Below are 22,923 nucleotides of genomic sequence, written 5' to 3'. Positions count from 1 at the left end.
AAATAATTACTCTAACAGTAAATCCTATGTCTATTGGACATAAGCTTTCCAAAAATGATGATTCCAAGGAGCTAGATCAAACCACATATAGATCAATGATTGGAAATTTGTAGTATGTAATGCATACAAGACCTGATATTGCATTACCAGTTGGTATGGTGGCAAGATTCTTAGCAAATCCCAAAGAAAATCATATGATGGAAATCAAAAGAATCATGAGATATCTAAAAGGTACTGAAGACTATGGTTTATGGTATAAAAAAGGAGGAAATTTGAATTTGAAAGAATTCACAAATGTTGATTGGGTAAGAAGTGTTGATGATAGAAAGAGCGCCAGTGGTGAAGCATTCTTTCTTGTTAAAAGACTAGTGTCTTGGATAAGCAAGAAACAAAATTGTATTTCTCAATCCACAGTAGAGGTAGAATATGTGGCAGTAGTAGTTAATTGTTCTAATATTATTTGGTTCAAGCAACTATTGGAAGGTATGAAGATAGAGATCAAGGATCCAATGGTTATATACTGTAATAAAACCAATGCAATTAATATATCAAAGAATCCAGTGATGCATACCAAAACAAAACACGTTGTTACTATATATCATTTTTTGAGAGAATTAGTACAAGATAAAGAGGTAAGATTGGAATATGTGTTGGAATTATAGATGGAGTAACTGAGAGGGGGGGTGAATTAGTTACCACAAAAACAAATCTAGATCCCTTAGATGTCTTAAATAACTAGTTACTACTGATACTCAGTAGCCACATAGAAAAATGTTGTAACTTGGTAGATTAACTTGTTTAACCATTTACAATTATTAACATGCATGCAAAAGTAAATAACATGAACACAAGAGACACCAGATTTAATGTGGAAACCCAATATGAAAAAAACCACCAATGTAACTAGCTATTGATTTTCACTCTTCTGAAGTGAGCCCTGTTAGGAGCCAACCCTATTAAAAGTTTACAAAACACACTGTTAGGTGTGACCCTATTAGAGGATTTATTCAGCCTATTAGGAGTGGCCTTGCTAGAGGTCTTTAGAACAATTCAACTAAATTGTCACCTTGTTAGAGGATTTGCAAAATGGCTGTTAAACCAACTCTATTAAGAGATTTTGGAATCACTACTACAATGGTTAGAAAGTAACAATGAAATGACCTGAATAAGATACAATTGAATTTTTTGACTACAGATCTCTATTCTACACCATTAGATCCTCCTTGATCAAATATAGCTTTGTTGCTCCTTAATGATTTTTGATCATCCTTCAAAATTCATTTTCACAATAATTAGTCCACCTTCACATTCATATCACATCAAATTCATCACACTTAAAATTCACAACTTGACCTCTCATATATACCATTCAGATTATCAAGTCAGTTCAATTATAAGTTACAATCACCTATAATCATTACCATAGTCAGCTAGAAATAATTGTTAGGATAAACCACGGACAGAAATAAAAACTACATGCAAATATAACCAATAACAGAAAATAATAGAACACACAGAAATGAACACAAGGCACCAAGATTTAACGTGGTTCACCCAATCCCTGGGCTACGTCCACCAAACAGCAAGTCCGATCTTATTACAATCCAGTGATTACAACCTGATTACAATCCGTAATCCCTTACAGCTCAATACCGCCGCAAGAACCAATTTCGTATCACCACATATCAAAAATACCCAACCCTAAGCCCTTTTTATACAAGTATTAAACCGCTTTAGGGTTATAACATGTCGGCCATATGTCGGCCATAATATGTCGGCTACCATGTCGATGTCGGCTACTTCCAAAAAAAAAAATTTTCGGGCGATGCCCCGAACCCCACTATTTATGAGGTATGTACAGTACTTTCCTGATCAGTCACCACAATCTAACAATAATACTTAAAACAATTAATATTAAATCATAAATTAACAAATTCCTTTACTAGCTGACTCTACTCGGTGAACAATGCTTGAAAAAATTTTTCCTGAGTTAACCATCTCAACTCGATTAACACTGCAAATTTTGCAAAATCCTTTGGCTACCTAGTGAACTCGGTAAGAACTGAATTTCCTTCACTAACCATGAAAGCTCGGTAAGAACTATTTTCTACCACATTTTCCTTTGATGACCAAGTAGGCTCGATAGACACTCAATTTCCTTTCCTAACCTTGAAAGCTCGATAACAACTATCTACACAAGGTAAAGTCTGAGAATGTTGGGTACACACTGTAAATCTTCTTGCAAACCAACTAAGCTCAGTAAGTACAAATAGATGACTTGTATGACATTTGTGTAACATCAAAGACAACACACAATTGGATAATTGTATCCAACAATCTCCCTTTTTGGCATTGATGGCAACACAACATGTCATAGCATAATAAAATTTGAGAACAAGACTTTCTCTAGTAAAAGGTTTTCTCCCTCTAGAATTTTACACCTCAAACTTCAGTTATCTGTAGGAAAACTCTCCCTCTTTCATAGTAATCTCTCCCTCTTGCATAAACTCTCTTTCTTGCAAATTTTAGAAAGGTATGACAGTAAACTCTCCCTCTTTGACAACACATGCCAAAGACAACACAACTCAAATGAATTTCAATGTACCTTAAGTACCGATTCATATGCAATGTCTTCATTACTTTGCTGCATCAACTGATAGATCTTCAACTTTGTTCATGTTGATGCATCACTAAAAGTGTATTTTAGTGAGCTTCAGATAGGGGAATGACCCCTAACTTATCTTTTAGACATAAGAATGCATCCTTAGGTAAAGGCTTTGTGAATATGTTAGCAATTTGTTGCTTTGTATGGACATATTCCAATCTGATCTCCTTATCCTGCACCAATTTTCTAACAAAGTGATACTTTATAGAAATATGCTTGGTTTTGGAATGCATCACTGGATTATTTGAAATGTTAATTGCACTTGTATTATCACAATACATGATAACTGGTTCTTTAATCTCTACCTTCATGCCTTCCAATAATTGTTTAAACCAAACAATGTTTGAAGAGTTTACTACTAGTGCAACATATTCTGCCTCTGCTGTGGACTAGGATGTACAATTTTTCTTTTTACTTGTCCAAGAAACCAACCTCTTTCCAAGAAAGAAAGCTCCTCCACTTGTACTCTTTCTATCATCAATGTTTCATGCCCAATCTACATCAGTAAACACTTTTAAATCTAGATTTCCTCCAAGTTTATACCGCAATCCATAATCTTCAGTGCCTTTCAGATATCTCACGATCCTTTTGATTGCCATCATGTGATTTTCTCTTGGTTTTGCTGAAAATATTGCTACAATACCAACTGCAACTGAAATATCAGGTCTTGTATGCACTACATACTATAACTTTCCAATCATAGATCTATACAATGTCTGATCCACTTCCTTTGATTCATCATCCTTTGTAAGTTTCAATCCAGTACACATAGGAGTCCCAACTAGTTTGTAGTCTTCCATACCAAACTTTTTTAGTATCTCCTTGATGTATTTTGATTGAGTTATGTAGATACCATTCTTATTCTGTTGAATTTGAAGACTAACAAAGAATTTGATCTCACCAAACATTGACATTTCAAATTCCTTGTTCATTTGCTCTGAGAATTCTTTACATTAATCATCATTTCTTATAAATAAAGTATCATCCACAAATATTTCTGCCAAAACAATCTTATTATCTGGTCCTTCCTTGATATACAAGCTATTATTATCATTAGTTCTTTAAAAACTGATCTGAATAAGATAGTTATGCAGTCTCTCATACCATGCTCTAGGGGCTTGCTTCAGACCATACGATGCTTTATGTAATTTGTAAACCATGTCCTTCTTGTCTGGATCAATAAAACCTTCAGGTTGTTCAATGTAAACCTCTTCATCCAGTATACCATTGAGAAATGTTGACTTGACATCCATCTAATAAACTCTGAATCATTTGTATGTAGCATATGAAAGTAAGGTCCTGACACCTTCCAATCTTGCAATAGGAGTGAAAGTTTCTCCATAGTCTATACCTTCTTCTTGAGAGTATCCTTTGCATACTAGTCTAGCTTTGTTCCTTGACACCTTACCATCTTCATTTAGCTTATTTCTGAATACCCACTTCATTCCAATCACATTTTTGTCTTTAGGCCTAAATACAAGAGTCCATGTTTTATTTTTCTCTATCTACTCTATCTTTTCATTCATAGCCTCAATCCAACTTTCATTTTCTAATGCATCTTTAACACTTCTAGGTTCAAAATCTGTGAGTAAACAAGTACCTTTCAACTTACTTCTTGTCATTGTTCCTTCAGATTTATCTCCAATCATCTAATATGGTGCATGATGCCCCCTAGCATACTTAGCTAATACAGGTTCCTTTTCTTTTGAATGCTTTACATTTTCATCCTCTTGTACTTTAGCTTCAGGTTTTAACTATTTTGTCTACTGCTCGAGTCCTTCAAACTCGATAGGCATTGGCTTGGTAGCATCAGAATGCGACTCGAGTTCCTATAGCTCAGTTTGAATTTTTTGCAACACGGTTACTGAAGACTCTAGAGTAAAAGATTTTTTATTGATAGGTGTACCTGGCACTGTATCAGGTTCAATGAAAATAAATCTCTTATAGTCTTCTAGTTCCCTTTTGCTTTCTTCTTTAGTTCTTTTTGCAAACTCATCAACTTTCACATGTGCACTTTCTATGACTTTGTGAGTAGACAAATTCAAACATCTATATGCTTTACTCTAGCAAGAATATCCCAAAAATATTCCTTCATCACCCTTCACATCGAAATTACCTTTTCTAGATTCTTTCAAAATGTAAAATTTTCTTCCAAATACTTTTAGGTAGCTTACATTGGGTTTGTAGCCATACCATAACTCATAGGGGGTTTTGAATGAGTCCTTCTTCAGCTATACTCAGTTCAAGGTATGAACTGAAATGTTGATAGCTTCCTTCCAGTATTTGATAGCAATGCTCTTTTCAATCATTAAGGTTCTTGCACAGTCCATGATAGATCTATTCCTTCTTTTAGCCCTTCCATTTTGCTCAGGAGTTCTAGGGGCTGATACCTATCTTTTGATTCTTCTTTCAATACAAAAGTTATTAAACTCATGTGAAATGAATTCACCAGCTCTGTCTGACCTCAAGCATTTCAATCTTTTGCCTATTTCCTTCTCTATTCTGGCCAAATACCATTTGAACTTCTCAAATGCTTCTAATTTCTTTCTTAGGTACATGACAGTCATCATTCTTGAGTAATCATCAACAAAAATAATGAATAATTTTTCACTAGTATAGTTTTCAATTCCAATAGGTCCACACAAATCAGTATCCACAATTTCTAAAACTTCTTCAGACTGATAGTTCTTAATTTTAAACCTAGCCTTTCCCATCTTACCAATTTGACAATTCTTGCATAGACCAACCTCAGGTTTCTTTATGTTAGGAATGCCTCTTACTTTCTTGAATTTACTTATTTTCACCAAGTTATCAAAGTTCACATGACACAACCTCCTATGCCATAACCAACTTTCTTCTACTTGAGCAGTAAAGCATGAACATTCACCAAGTTCAAGATAAAACAAGTTACCTTTTGTTTGAGTGCCTGATCCAATTAGCTTTCCTTTGTCATCCAATAGTCTTGCTTTTCCATGCATGAATTCCACTTTGAATTCATTATTGAGTAGTTGTGCCACACTCAACAAATTGTGTTTAAGTCCTTCTACCTAATATGCATTATCACATACAAATTATTTGGTTAGCAAGATTCTTCCTCTTCCTTTTATGCAACAAGGTTCATTATTACCAAACCTCACACTGCCACCATCATAGTCTTCAAAATGTTCAAACTTATTTTTATCACCAGTCATGTGATGAGAACAACCACTATCTATAATCCATGTATCATTTTTGCTCACATGAGAAATAAGTGTCATTTCCTCATCATTATCAGACTCATCCTTCATAGTAATGTAAACAATTTCATCTTCTTCTTCATCATCATAATCATTAGAATCCTTAGCCATGAAGCATGTTTTCTTACCTTTGTCCTTAAATGATTTGAAGTCTCTCTTGCCATTGCACTTATGACCTTTCTTCTCATCCTTGTTCTACTTATTTGGGCACCTAGCAACAATATGTCCAATTTCTTCACAAGAAAAACATATTAGAGGAACCTTACCTTTGTATTTTCCTTTGCCTCTTGAATATTTCCTTGTTAGCAGAACTTCAACCACCTCAAGATCACTATCTAAACTCTATTTTGATTCTTCTTCACTATCTAACTAAGAATCCTTTATCTTCTTGCTTTTCTTCTTGAGTAAAAGCTTGGCTTCAAATGCTAATTCAATGTTCTTGGCAGCTGGAACATAATTATCATAGTTATCTAGCTTGAATGCAGTCAATCTTCCAACTATGGTCTCTAAATTTATCTTATGATTTGCTTCATATCTTCTTTCTTGAATTGTAGAAACTTTGATTGCATAAATGGGAAGTACTGTTCTAAGAAATTTACTTATAATTGTTTCCTCCTTGTTATCTCCTCCAAATGGTTTGATTGCAGTAACACTTGCTTTAACTCTTTCAACATATTTTGCAATGTTTTCATCTTTTGTCATCCTCATTTGATCAAATTGACCTCTCAAACCTTCTGCTTTGGCTCTTCTTACATTATCATCACCTCCATAGATATCTTTTAGCTTGTTCCACATTTCAAAAGTAGTTTTACAATCCTTGATATCATCAAATTCTTCATAACTTAGGGCAGATGCAATATCTATCATCATGTTGTTGTGAGTCTTCTTTTCAGCAATATCATTGACAGCTAATGTGCTAGTAGGTTCTATATATTCTACATCAAGGTACTTCAGCCCTGTATCACCAATAGAAGCTAGATGAAGTCTCATCAGTCCCTGCCATGCTAAGAAGTTGTCCCTATTAAATCTTGGAATTTCCCTCTTGTAAGACATCCTGTTGTTTAGCTTAGATCCTTGAAATCTTTTCCTGCAAACACCAAAAGCTCTGATACCAATTTTTGGAATTATATATGGAGTAATTGAGAAGGGGGTGAATTAGTTACCACAAAAACAAATCTAGATCCCTTAGATGTCTTAAATAATTAGTTACCACTGATACTCGATAACCACATAGAAAAATGTTGTAACTCAATAGATTAACTTGTTTAACCATTCACAATTATTAACATGCATGCAAAAGTAAATAAAATGAACACAAGAGACACTAGATTTAATGTGAAAATCCAATATGAAAAAAACTACCAATGTAATTAGCTACTGATTTTCACTCTTTTGAAGTTAGCCTTGTTAGGAGCCAACCTTGTTAAAGGTTTACAAAACACACTGTTAGGTGTGACCCTGTTAGAGGATTTATTCACCCTATTAGTAGTGGCCTTGTTAGAGGTCTTTAGAACAATTCAATTGAACTATCACCTTGTTAGAGGATTTGCAAAATGGCTGTTAAACCAACTCTATTAAGAGAATTTGGAATCACTACTACAATGGTTAGAAAGTAACAATGAAATGACATGAATAAGATGCAACTAAATTTGTTGATTACAGATCTCTATTCTACACCATTAGATCCTTCTTAATCAAATATAACTTTGCTACTCCTTAATGATCTCTAATCATCTTTCAAAATTCACTTTCACAATAATCAGTCCACCTTCACATTCATATCACATCAAATTCATCACACTTAAAATTCACAACTTGACCTCTCATATATACCATTTAGATTATCAAGTTGGCTCAGTTACAAGTTACAATCACCTATAATCATTACCATAGTCAGCTGGAAATAATACTTAAAACAATTAAGCATTAAATCATAAATTAACAAATTCCTTTATTGGTCGACTCTGCTCTGTAAACACTACTTCAAAAAAAATTTACTAAGTTAACCATCTCAACTCAATTAACACTACAAATTCTTTGAAATCCTTTGGCTACCAAGTGAACTTGATAAGAACTGAATTTCCTTTGCTGACCATGAGAGCTCGGTAAGAATTGTTTTCTGCCACATTTTCCTTTGATGATCAAGTAGGCTCGATAGACACTCAATTTCCTTTGCTAACCTTCAAAGATCAGTAACAACTATATGCATGAGGTAAAGTCTGAGAACACTTGGTAGACACTGTAAATCTTCTTGCAAACCAACTGAGCTCGGTAAATGCAAACAGATGACTTGTTTGACATTTGTGTAACATCAAAGACAACACACAATTGGATAATTGTATCCAACAATATCTGAATACTTAAAAAAAAATTGCAAACATATTCACTAAGTCATTACCTAAGGATGCATTAATGTATCTAATAGGTAAGTTAGGGGTCATTTCCCTATCTAAAGCTCACTAAATGAAGTTTAGTGATGCATTAACTAGAGCATGTTGAAGATCAGTTAGTCGATGCAATATTGATAAGGGTATATTGCAAGTGAATTAGTACATGAGGTACATTGATATTAACACTAAATATTTCCTTTGGCATGAAATGTCAAAGAGGGAGAAGTTTATCGTCATATCTCATAGAAATTTTATAAAGAGAAAGAAATTTCAAAGGAAAATGAATTTGGTCTGATATCAAAGGTAGAGTTTTGCTAACAGAGGAAGGATCTAAAGCCAAAGGAATTTCAAACTGATAGAGGGAGTTGAATTCTCATGGATGAGAATCAAAATGAAACTAAGGATATGTTCCTTAGTTTATTCTTTCTCTAAAAGTTCACTTCATTATGACATGTTGTGTTGCCATCAATGCCAAAGAGGGAGATTGTTGAAAATAATTGATTAATTGTGTATTGTCTTTGATGTTACACAAAATATCATATCATTGATAGTCAATGTATGCTGAGCTCACTCAGGCATTGAAGAGAGTTTCCTATGTCTACTGAGCATTCCAGAGTTTCCCTAGTTTAGAAGATGGTGTCTACCAAGTTCACTCGAGCGATAAAAATAAAGTTTGCAAAAGTTGAGTGTTAATCGAGCTCACTCGATTAATGAAGGGAATGTTGGATGAAACTAGTGTTAATCAAGCTCACTCAGTTACCAAAGGAACTTTGTGAATATGTAGTGTTAATCGAGTTCACTTAGTTAACATAGGAAAATCACTTTGAGTTAGTATCTACCTAGTAGGGTTGGCTAACGAAGGATTTTTTTATTTTGGCATATTCAATTTAATAGATTTGTTTGTTGGTTCTAGCCGACTGAGAAGATGAATATTAATTATTCTAAGTTATATTCAATCCAACTTTACAATGTGTAAAATATAAATATAAGTTCAAGTTGAGGATTGAATGTGTGGAACATAATTGAAGATTTGATGATGCTTAGAGGAAGTGAATTACAAGGATAAGCAGAATATCTTGTTTGAGATGCAAAGATACATTTGATCAGGAAGGATCAAGTATACAGGCTAGAATTAAGATTTGTAATAAAAAATTATGCCATCTCATTGTTACTCTCTAACCATTGTAGTAGTGATCTAAATCTCTTAATAGAGTTGACTTAACAACTATTTATAAATCCTCTAACTAGGTGGCATTTCTATTGAATTGTCTAAAGATCTCTAACAAGGTCACTCCTAATAGGGTGATTAAATCCTCTAATAGGGTCACACCTAACAGTGTGTTTTGTAACCTTTAACAAGGTTGGCTCCTAATAGGGCTCACTTTAGAAGAGTGAAAATTAGTAACTAGTTGCAATTGGTGTTTTTTTCCAAATTGGGTCTCCGCATTTAAATATTGGTGTCAATTATATTCATGTTATTTCTTTTATGTGTTTGAAACTAAGTAAAAATAACATCAATCACAGATAATATCTTAAGATTTTCATGTTAAGCATTTGTTGAGCTATTTCAATGTTTACCAAGTTACAACATTTTTCCTGTGTGTTTACCGAATTACAACAGAGTTCAGTCTTGATTTATAGTGACATCCAAGGGATCTAGGATTTATTTTTGTGGTAACTGATTAACCCCTCCCCTCTTAGTTACTCTCTTATATTTCCAACAAAGATAGTTATGCCTCCCAACCACATAGAACGCGTAGGCCCCCTATCATCGTGTGGATGGAGATAGTGATCCAACCTCAAACATACATAAGACAATCATCCATGGCTAACACTCATGCCAAATAGTACAAAGGACTAAAACCAAGATCATGAGCCAATGCAATACAATAGGTCTTGGTCAGACACTCTATGAGTTTACTACGTAGGGCCCTAGTGGAGAGTAAGTTGCTTGCTACTCCCAAGCTCAACATTGTTATGGATTTACTAGTACATTTGAGGTCTTTTTTTTACCATTATTGGTCAAAATTTTGACCCAATTTTTGACCAAATCTTGACCAAGTTTGACCAACCCATTGGTCAATAATTTTTTGGTCAAAATTTTGACCAACCTACTAGTTGGTCGAAACCTTTGAAACATGTTGGCACAAGTTCTGCCAAGCATTGGTCAAAATTTTGACCAATGCTTGGTCAAAAATTGTGAAGGATTGGTCAAAATTTTGACCAATGATTGGTCAAAAATAGCCAAGCATTGGTCAAAATTTTGACCAATGCTTGGTAGAAAACTGCCAAGTAGTGGTCAAAATTTTGACTAATTCTTGGTAGAAAACTACCAAGTATTGGTCAAAATTTTGACCAATGCTTGGTAGAAAACTGCCAAGGATTAGTCAAAATTTTGACCAATGATTGGGCAAAAATAGCCAAGCATTGATCAAAATTTTGACCAATTCTTGGTCAAAATTTCTTTTAGGCTCACACTTGTTGAGGTCCACTTCAACAATGGCCCTTCTTGTGAAATTTTTGTCTAAAACCTTTCTAATGAGATAATGTGTTATGAGCTCTTTATTAGTGGGATGGAACGTGAATCCAGGAGGCAGTTGTGCATCACCCATATCATGACTGTAACTAAAGTTAAGAGCCTCTATTATTGAATTCTCTTCCCTATTTCCCATAGCAAAGGAAATGAATATGGGTAATAGGGAAGAAAATTCAATAATAGAGGCTCTGAACTTTAGTTACAGTCATGATATGGGTGATACACAACTGCCTCCATGATTCACGTTCCATCCAACTGATGAAGAGCTCATAACACATTATCTCATTAGAAAGGTTTTAGACAACAATTTCACAAGAAGGGCCCTTGCTAAAGTGGACCTCAACAAGTGTGAGCCTCAGGGAGGGTTCAATTCCCTCCTTTATTATTCACTATGCGTATAATCCCACACACCCATTTGATCTCGAATGATGATATGTACTGAATGCTGAGTGTCTATGCAGAATGCTCCAAAACCATCCATTTCATGCCTTCAACTATACACAATGTCTTTCTAGTTTCTTTCTACTCGCACACCCATTTCATTTCATATCATCATCTAAAAATTGTGTCACTCTAAGCTCTCAACTATTTCCTCTTGATTGATCATCTCATAATTGTTGAATGAGAGCTTTGGGATAAGCTATAGGCATCCATCAAAGCATAAAGGATTTTGTCAGATGGTGTAGATGAAGTAGTAGCATTTTCCTTGGGAGACATGCTTGCAAAATGGAAGCATAGATAAGTCATGTGAACTATTTGACAAGATGCCTGAACGTAATGTGGTCATCAAAAGCCATGGTTGTTGGATATGCACAGAATAGATATATTGAGAGAATATATTTGTTTAAGTTGCAACTACCCTGGTAGAGATGCATGCAAAATGTTGAATCATAGGTAAGGCGATTGAACTATTTTATTGATTGCCTCCATGAAATGTCGTCTAATGGCAAGCCAATATTGTAGGATATGTATAATTTTTTGAATATATCCAAATGATGTAGTGACACTCTTGTTACTGCAACCAATGCCACATATGTATAAAACTGGGATTCCAACTCTTGTTGAGGTTGTGAATTATGTTGAACATAGTCTCAAGCCATAATAGTTTTCTTTCTGCCAAAATTAGGAAGAGAATCATACAAACTTGTGGGAGCTCTTTGTATTTTCTTTGATATGATATTTAGGAAAAGGATGAGAAACAAAACTCTAAATAAGAAGGCAAGCTCTCGATGTGCTCTACACCCCACAGGTAAATCTACTCTAATAAAAGAGGCAATAAAAAACTAGTTCACTTTGCATTTGTAACCTTGGGCAAGCTCTTAGCAATATGCTCGCATTGAACCTTTGATGTAAAGGAGAAATAGACAAGCTCATAACCCTCAAGAAGGCTTTCTTAGATAAAAAGTTTCTAAGTAGACACAAATCCTCAATACTAATGCTGCTACAATTTTCTTGTTTAAATCCAAACAAAGTTGTATTATCTTGGGCAGAGGAGACTACTATTGTTTGTGGTTAAGGATCCTTTAGGTCAGTAGAATCACATGCAAACTAGATGTGACATTGTAGTAAGAAAATTGTAATAAGAGCTAGGAGTTTGCCTAGTGATTAGGGCTCAAGACTAGACACTGCATGAAGCATTTGTAGGCATTTGAGTTTGAAGTGTCACCAGCACAATATCAAACTGAAAAGGAAACTTGGTGAATAAAACTAAATAAAAATAGTCCTCTTGAGTAAATATCAACATTGTATGAACAATACCATTACAGTGCATTGTACTTGGTACAAATATATTGTTGGTTGAGTCCCATGACATAATGCCAGTTCCTAGGTATGTCAATATGCCTACTTATCTAGGTATATCATTTTCGTATAGATAAAGGACAATCTACTAAAAAAAGAAAAGACCACATTTTACAAATTCACACAAGTATAAACCCATTCATCTCTGAAGGTAATGCTCTTACTACCATTTCAACCCCAGTAAATTTGTTGTAAGTTCCCAAGTGACGATAGCTGTAGCATTAGCAGGGTCTCACCAATGTAGGCCCCGAGCCAGCATATAATCCTCTAAAATCGAGTTCTTTATAAATCTACCAACCATAGAATTGGGAAATGGTTTCATGTTCATTAATATGAGAACTTATTGCTTTTAAATTCATCTATTGGTTATCTAAGACTACTTAGTAGAATAGATCCTAGACAAAAAGACAAAAGCTAAGTCTCGTGGTATTTGAATATTTAAATTTTAATCTTTTAATTAAACATTCTATATACCCACTATAAAATAAGCAAGCAAACAATTGGTGTTAGTATCATGAATGATAATTTTCTTATCCAAAACACAAGAAAACATGCAAATAAATGAATTAACCCAATTTAATAATCCAACCATCAATCCTAACAAATATCCTAATTGTTGCAATAAGAATCCAATAGCTTTGTAAAAGCCTAGTCAAAATCTTTATTAAAAATTAATTTAAAAACATTTTTTCTAGAGTAGAGTCCATGTAAAAATGAAACTTTATGTCCTACCATCCTGATTGTGTGTATTATAGGATTTATACTGGCATTAATATTTGGAGTTGTTTGAATATGGGTTTTTACAACATCGAGAGGCAAAATAGCTGACCAAAACTGCAAAGCAAATTACAAGTTTTGTTGCACACATTTGATCTGCAAAAACTAAGTTTAAATACTTAAATTGAAATTCTGACATTAAGGTTACATACCTCAATTCCTGCAAGCCCACCAGAGACAACTCCAACTCCTGCTTCTATAAAAACTTTAGAAGAATAGTTGACAAATTGAGAAGACTGGGAATTCATTTGGGACTCATTATTAGCATGAGTGATGGTATTATGTATTGGATCTCCTAATACAATTCAACATGTGCACAATATCAACTACAATTTATTAAAAATTGTGATCACCTCAATGTGAAAATTCATTTAAGATATGGTGATTAAAAGTTAGTTTTTTTCTCAAAATCGCTGCAACTCAAAGGACCAAAGCTTTGCTGATTAGTTTAACATAGATTGGTGAACAAAAAATTCATAATAAAAATCTGATGAATAGATGTGAGAGGATGGTTATGTCACCAGAAGAGGGCTTGACCATTATTTTGAAGGACTAAAAATACTTAAGTCCAAGCTAGAGAAGAGGAATATGCAAAGCAAGGGAAAATGATAGAAATAGAAAAAGTAAAAGGAAAACTTTATTTGGGGATAAAAAATGATTCATACATTGGCCCTACATCAAAGATTTTGGTGCTTGATCATGAGATTGAGAAGTGTGAAGACAAGAACAATGAGACTGCAAGGTTCTCAAGGTTAAGCACTCGCCACTTGTTGAATAAAGGAAGCACCTTGCAGTCTAGCAACCCATGTGCAGTACCCGATTAAGAGGAGCCTACTAGAGAGTTGGTTAGCACATTCTTTTTCATTGTTGAGATATTTTAGAAACCCAAAACCCCAAATAGAAAAAGAAAACAAAAAAATTCAAGACCGTTTAAGCTTTACCCAATAATATATCCCAGGAGTCTAGGAACAACATTTGACTACAAGGGTGGTGACGAGAACTGTGGGGCAACATCCCTTCAAACCATATAAATTCTTCTACAGTTCATGTTTTGAATGCCATAAAAACCTAGAATTGACATTAGAATCCATGGTTTGAATAATATAAAGTCTTAGAATCAATACAAAATCCATGGTTTGATTGCTATGAAAACTTAGGACTAGTACTAAATTTCATGCTTTGAATGCAATAAAGACTCAGAGTAGTCATATAATGTTTTGTAACTCAACAGACTAAATGTGTTGTAGTAATTACCAGTTGTGATGTAGCAAGATGTGCATGAACCTACAATGTTCATCATACCAATGGCAATCATCTCTTTATTGCTATCAATATTGTAGTTCTTGACCAGTGCAAAAGTTCTACCAACTATTATTCCTTCTTGCACGAGACATATTTAAATCAGCCAAAGGTAATAAATTACCAGCAAATGAACATAATTCAAGGGATTAGCTCTTACAGTGAGTGTGATGATGCCAATTATTAGTCCTTCCTTCACAAGGGTCTTTAAATATTTGGCCTCAAAAACAAAGAATTCAGCGGTCAATGAGTTCAAACCACTTTTTAAGTGACCAACCTATTTCAAGCCACCCACAAAAACATTAGCAAAAGAAACATGCATTTTAGGACCAGAAAATCATGTTTAGAACAGCAATTAGACATAATATCAAACAAATTGTTCCATACCCATCGTGTTTCAAACTCACTAAATAACTAGTATCTTTTGGGTAGTGATACTGAACATGTTCAGATCATAATAATAAGTGATTTGATAAGTGATTCATTCTACCATACTTAGATGTGATTGAATTGAAGACATTGTGCATAAATGAATACAAGACAGTATAGAATAGTTGGTGATAGAAACTCATACAATCTCAACCGCGTGTTTATCAACATGTGTAGCCAACACCAACATGCTACTAAGAATTACAGATGTCAGAGGAGTAGCTGTTGATATCCAAAAGAGCTTAGGATTTTTCCTACTCCATCAGATCAACCCATAAGAATGAAAAAATAGATCAACACCATATCAGACATCAGTCATTCCATGTTGTTTCTTCTTGTCGTTATGAAGGCTAGGTATTATATTGATAGAAAAATGAAAGAGAATCACGAAGTTATGTTATAATACTAACAATTTGATGAGTGATGAGTAGAAAAGAGAGAAAGCATATTCCAAGCACTATGGTCTCCCACCTCCACTGCACATTGATACAATTACAAGAAGACAATAACAATAAGTTGGCAATATACTTTATTCAAGAATGAATTCTTTAATCCAGATGTATTCAAATCACGAGGTTGTTGATTCATTGCATATAAACATACCTTGTGAGTTTGTCCCCATACTGATCTCATGGCAGACATTATGTCTATCTCTGTAGTAAAATGTTGAAGACCAAGAATTCCTTTTAGCTATTGGAGAGAAACAACAGTGGCTGCTCTAGCCATGAAACCCATGATAGCTGCATGCGATAGAAAGTCTATAATGAATCCCAACCTGTCGTAGAATCAAAAATGATGTGACACATACTATTAGTGACCAAAACCAGCTGTTTGGCTCCACTAAAAAAGATTCTAGTGTTGTCCATGAACTTTAAATAGTTATATAAATCAGTATGACTTTCTTATGCCATTCCAAATAAGAAGAATTACATAACTAAAAATAGAAATATGGGGCTTGTTAAAACCATTGAATTACATGAGTTTTTAGTGCAAGCCTCCCACTCAATTATGTACAGTCACATGTATCTTCTCTATAAAAGAAGAATCCTATGAAGGAAAGACATTGAGAGGCTTGCATAGTGACATTATTGCATTATTAGACATGTAAATAACACTAGTAAGATAGTCTACAACATCCTGCTTACTTTCAATAGTACCCACGACAACTTTAGCATTGACATGATCATTGAGAAAGTGATCTAGATGACTCTCCATGGGAAATGTCTCATATAAGATTTTTTTATAATATTCTTTATGAGGTGCATGGCATAAAATTACACACTTTCTAGCATTATCAAGTAGAGGTCTACTGGCACACCCCATCATTTGGAGAAGATCAGTTATAGGATACTCTGTGTGAGCATTTTCCTATCCATTATAATACTGTATACCCATGACAACAACCAAATGAGTTGACAAAGACAATCCCCAACTCATTGAACTGCTTGCAATGCACACCTAAATTGCCCCTGCACTAAACAACTAGGCTACAAGTTGTTGTTCTACCAAAGCAAACATTATGATGAAAATGTTTTTATTGGGTTGATGATAGCATTAAACAATCATAGTTCAAAGTAAATAAAAGAGAGAATCTAAAACTAGGAAAGAACTATGTAGTGCACTATAAATTTTCTCTTCAATGAAAGGATTAGCACCTCTAATTTTAAAATGGCAATCAACCAGAACTAGCAGACAATCTAACCTTAAAAATACATTTTATGCCAAATTCCAATCACAGTTAAAGACATTTAGCTATTGGAAAATGGCAAGATTATGTCTTATTTCAAATATGCAATAAAATGGGCAAGAAATGTGGAAGAACGTTAAGTTTTTATCCACCAAAACATGAGGAAAATTGTATAAACTGAATGTATTTTTAAAAATAATGTCAATTCCCTTCAAAAGAAATATTTGGCATGCAACTTACTTGCTGAAGATGTTTCAAGTTCAGCAACTCTTTAATCATAAGATCCACAATAGTTGGAAGCTTTGACCTATCTGTCAATTGTGGCTTGGCCTGCAGAAACCAAAAATTCATTAGTATATGCATCTCAACATTTAAAAAATACATCAAGAAATTTAGGTCAGTTCCAGTCTGTAAATTAACTAGCATTTGTTTCTTCTTTAACATATTCAACAATCAAGTAAGGTTTTTAAGTTTGGACTCTGCCCTGATGAGCATTGCTAATCAAAGTTATAAACTTCTTAAGGCTTCTAATGAGCATGTCAAGATCCTTCTTGGTAAATTGAAGAATTCTAATGAGGATAGAGCCATTATCTAGCTCACTGATGACATTTCTCATCATGCAACAAAGAATCCTATTGGACTAAGTAGAAGGACTAGAGCCAGCTATAAAAGGAAATAGTCTTCTGTGGCCTCTGAGGTTAAAGAGCTGAAGAAAGTGGCAGAGAATATGAACAAGCTCGTATTGGAAGTGACTGAGCTACTCAAAAATCTTGAGTTGCTATTTGTCTATGATTCTTCTCTATGTTTTGTTGTCTTGGGTCTTTGTGTTGGGGAGCCTGGCCCTTGCTTTGTTGTCATCATCTTTGGTTGGCTGGCCTATTTTGTTTTTGTTATGTTTCTCAGTTAGTACTATAATTCTGCCTATCTTTAGCACTATTTTGTAAAAGGTTTCAAGATCCCTTCAAAAACCTGTTTTCAAGTAACAAAAACATATTCAACAATCAACTCACTCCCCATAAACTATAGTATATTTTATAACTTTTTAATTTAACTAGTAACACCACTACGACATGTGCCTTGGTATCACATGGACTGAGAGAGACTAGTCCTTGTGACTTCATGCTTTGCCATTGAAAGCACTCACATTTATAACAATAGTCTTAAGACCAATGACACCAATCTCCTTCAAAAATATGTTAGTACTCTTTCTCGGCAACTAATACATTGAATTTCCTAAGCTAAAACATAAAATGATAAAGCATACCCAAGTAACGAGAGATAGGCCTCCATCTAGCATTGATTTGTCTACAAGATTTCTTCCAGTAATCAGTTCCAATAGAACTACTCCAAATGCATAGACATCACTTTTTTCCATCAATTTCCTTGTCATTGATTACACACAGATATATTCTGTCATTGGTTGTACAAAGAAAATTATCTAAGTAGAGGCGAATCAATGTAATGGAGGCATTCGTAGCATAGAAAATTAATATTAATTATATATATTTTCCTAGGATGTGATTTTTATGGGAAGCGAATATGCCATAAACATAATTTGAAAGCTCAACCTAGTATTTGAGGCATACCATCTACAAGGTATTCTAGAGCTACATATCCCAAGGTTCCCAAAACTTGAAAAAAGTTTTTGTCCACAACTCCTCGAACTGTTACAGCAAGACCAAAATCTGAAAGTTGCATGCCATATTAAATAGGCAAGACTATTATGAAACATACTTTCTATGTGAAAATATTCCCTTACAATCAAATTTACTTACTTTGGCGTTGTAGTTTGCATCAAGGAGAACATTTGATGATTTCAAATCACAATGAATGATAGATGGATCGAAGTGCTTGTGCAAATGCTTCAGCGCTTTGCAATATTTAGGGCATAATGACTTTAGATTCTATTGCACTGTCTTTATTTTTACAGAAGAAAAACACAGAGAATCTTCTCTTGGCTCAAATAATTATCACTATTGGCTCAAACCATTTTCACTAAAACTAAATGAATAGGCATCAAAAAAGAGATAAAACAATGCCAAAACAAAGGATGGTCTATTTAGAAGTTTTAACAGTCCATAACCACTTTAGGAGGCTTATTGAACCTATTTAGAATTGAAAGTGAATAAAAATGGGATAAGGTTAAGAATTGAAAGAGAATAATAAATGAGTATCGAATCTCACTTGAAAACAAATATAACTAAAGATTTAATGTGATGAAGAAGACTAGAAAAGAAAATGCCAATGAATAGAGTAGATCAAGATGTAATGATCATGTGGACGAAAATATAATCAACCCATTACTCTTCCCATCAGAATAAATTTTGAACAAACCCTTGTAACCGCTTCTCGCTATTTTTGTTAACACCACAATGAACAAGAAAATTGACTGTGTGGAAAACAAGAAAACTCTTTGACAGGAATCTATCTCAAGACAAAAAAAACCAAACTTATTATGTGTTTTCCACAGCTGCATATATTTGTTATAAGTATTTGTTGTTGCATCAAAAATTGGAACTATTAATGTTAGATAGAAATGGTAGATTTATTCCGATCCATGACATGAATCTCAAAAGAGGCATTGACTACTAAATCGACAATCTCAATAGTAATTTATTGACAAAAGATGCATGGATGCAGGGTTTCACAGATGGGAACGAGGGTTTAAATTTGGAGATGGCAGAGGGACAGTGGGTGAACAATGGTGGAGCACTGGTAGGGGTGGTGCTGCTATATAATATAACATCTTTGTGAGTTTTCATGAAGATGGCATTCTTATTAGAAGTGGTTAAATCATGTTACAAATTCTAAGGGAAGTGCTTACCAATTTGTTACCAATCTAGCCTTTGACATTAATCAAAAGGACTCAAATGAGACCGAGCTCTAATACCACTTATTACAAATGTTGTTGCCATTACACCAAAACATCGACCTATTAGTGCTCGATACAACTAGACTTATAAAATCTATAGGAAGTAGTTAAATTGGATTTTGAAAGGAACATTGACAAATTTTCCTAACAGATTTTTCTAGAGTACACATTGGAACAGTAATTTCTTACATATATTCAAAAGTTATTTCAATTGAAATTTCTAGTTAGTGACTCAATGTAGTACATTTGAAGTAACATTCCATTAGAAAAGCAAAATGTTAGCCATGGACAACATGAAAAAAAAATAGTAACATAGACACTTCAATACTATTGAAGCTTTCAGTGTCGACATGAACAACCGAGTCTGTATATTAAGATATTTGGACAAATGATATAAGAAAAGGGATCCCAGAATTATTAGTCATTAAACCAAAAAGTGAAAAAAGAAAAGAGATATCAGCAATATTGAATCATCAATTCAAAAGTGAAACAAGAAAAGTTACTTCAGTATTATAGAAAAGTTAAGCCATGTCATGAATCCCAAAGAAAAACATTGATAGAACAGGGCTAATGTAGACAATTAGAATTTTAATTTACATACCTAAAATTCTTCCTCTGCCTATTGTCTATTGCCATTTATCTTCTTCACAGTAGCGCAAAATCCATCATGGAATTGGGCTTGATATACACAACCAAAGCCACCCTTTCCCAGAAGATTATAACTACTAAAATTATTTGTTGCCTCATGCAAAGCAAGGTAATCGATTGCAGATGCACATTCTCTCCTCTTTGTAATTTGGAAAGAGATCAATGATTAATCAATGACCCAAGTGATATTCCCTTACTACCATCTGAAAAGACAAGTTGGTTCAAAGTTTTATTAGTAAACTACTTTAAATTCCATTTAGGACCAAAAAGGGACTACAATAAGAATGCCCAAAACTTCCTTTAATGGATGTATCTGTGGCTAATGCTTATTCGAACTTCACAAATTGTAAGCTTAATATCTATAGAAGAGGATCCCACTGGAAGTTTTTCAACCATTAAGAAAAGAGAAGAAAACCTGAACCATCAATGTGTACCCATCTTTCATATGCTTGAACTTGAGATGGTGGATGAACAAGATTTGAATGCCGCTTGTGCACCCAACTACAATATGCAAATAGCAAGATGGCTCCAATAAGGAATGGTGCAAAGATGATAGCCGCAAGGATTAGAACTCTGAGATGGTGGCTTTCATAGCTTGCTAAAAAAATTTGTTCCATTTCTATTGTTGAAACATTGTTTTGGAATAATAAAAAACAAAATATCTATCATATGGCACAAAGTGTGTTACTAGATTAAGGTTTTTGTAATATCTACACAACTTGAAATATTAAAAACACAGATAAAATTAGAATGCTTAGACTCTTGGAGCACCCATAATTCAATTTTAGTAAATGAAAGCTCCTGATATAGAATGAATATGTAAGTTCATTTACCCATTGTAGAAGAATGGTAAAGAGGGTGTCAACTGGGAGCATACAATGGTGCATATGACAGGTAATGATTCATCTACCTTTGAGGAAGATAAGATTTTCCTGATGATCTCTTGCCATTAACATACTTGAATTGAAATGTTCCAATGACACAACTTCCCCAAAATAAAATAGCCATCAAAGTTGATTTTGCCATCATATCTGATTAAATAAACTAAGTGGCAATAAGATGCATCCAAACAAGTCCAAACACACCTTGAGAAGTAAAAAATAGTATCTTTTGCTATAATACCCACTTCATGCAATCTGTGCACCTTCAAGTACACAATCGAAGTTCTTCAAAGTTGTATCATAAGTTTAGTTCCTTCTAAGGGATTCCTTCTAAATTCTTATGCACGAAGATGTGTATGTGTGTAAAAAGATAAAGATATTGTTAAGAAGTGGTGGGCATTGAGAAAGACTGGATGGATAAGTAATGCCTTCATTTTCCCAATCCAAGCATTGTTACAGAAATAGATCTGTATGAAAAGTGGAAAATTTGGAGAGGAACCATTTTTGAAACTTCAAGAATTGATTTAGCTCACCGTAAAATACCCAATATCTACCATTAAATTTTGGGTTGCCCAATTCAAGCACGCTTATTGAAAGGCATTATATTATCGACACAGGGCTCTCAAATTGCCAAGTCTGCAAAAATATTTATGAGTTTGCAACATGAGAATTCATGCTCAAGATGTTAAATTTTGGATTACTCAATTCATGCTCAAGAATATCATTATTGACAACTATTGCTAAGGGCAAAAAAAATTGGGTAAATATATAAAGGGAACAAAATGATCAAATATCAAACATTGAAGGTAGCCACACATAAATCCCATATCACATTTGCATTGTATGTTATGGGCAGCAGTAGTTGTGGATCATTTTAGACCTACGACATGCAAAGTGTCCATTTTATGTTAGTTTGAGCTTCACTTGGTTTCAAGAATACTATAATATTCTCTACTTAACAAGGCCAACCACGTGAAGGTGGAAGCTCATCTGGCCTCACCCCCCTCCCCCTAACATCAATCTAAAGTACCCATTATCATCTAATTGCATACTTCATTCATTCATTCATCCATTTATGAACTATAACATTCAATCAATACAATCACATAACATTCATTAATATGATATAAAATTTATTAATACACAATACGAATCAAAAATTCATTAACACATAACAATATTCATTAACATGAAATAAAAATATGTATTAATACGCATCATTCATACATAATTACTTAAAAAAAAGTTCTTTCATTATCCAATGAGGTTTATCAAAGAAGATTTTTAAAACATCATTTCTTTTTTTTGTTTTTCTGAGCTCGCTTAAGAAAAGCGCTCATAGGAGCATCCATATCTGCATCATTCTCCTCCTCTTCTGGCATGTGTAATGTCAAATTACGATGGCTCCTTCTCTTTGGAGGAGTAGGAGGTTGCTACACTAAAGGGGGCTCTATTGCAAGAACAAGTGAATGGGATAAATTGGCATACTCTTTTTCTTTTTCTAACTGTTACCAGTCTGTAATTAAGTACAAGTACAACATAAAATGCTTTTTTCTTACCTGACAATGCCACATCATGTACATTAACATTTTGATCTACCACCGTGTCAACATGTTGAACACTTGGAACATGGTCCACTCCTTTAGCATGATGTTCAACATGCTCTGAAATATTCAAAAAAAGGATACATGTCAAATTCTAAT

The sequence above is a fragment of the Cupressus sempervirens genome, chromosome 7, assembly GCF_028749045.1.
Source record: "Cupressus sempervirens isolate cs-2001-9-10 chromosome 7, ASM2874904v1, whole genome shotgun sequence".
Classification (NCBI taxonomy): Eukaryota; Viridiplantae; Streptophyta; class Pinopsida; order Cupressales; family Cupressaceae; genus Cupressus; species Cupressus sempervirens.
This window is presented reverse-complemented; position numbering follows the sequence as displayed.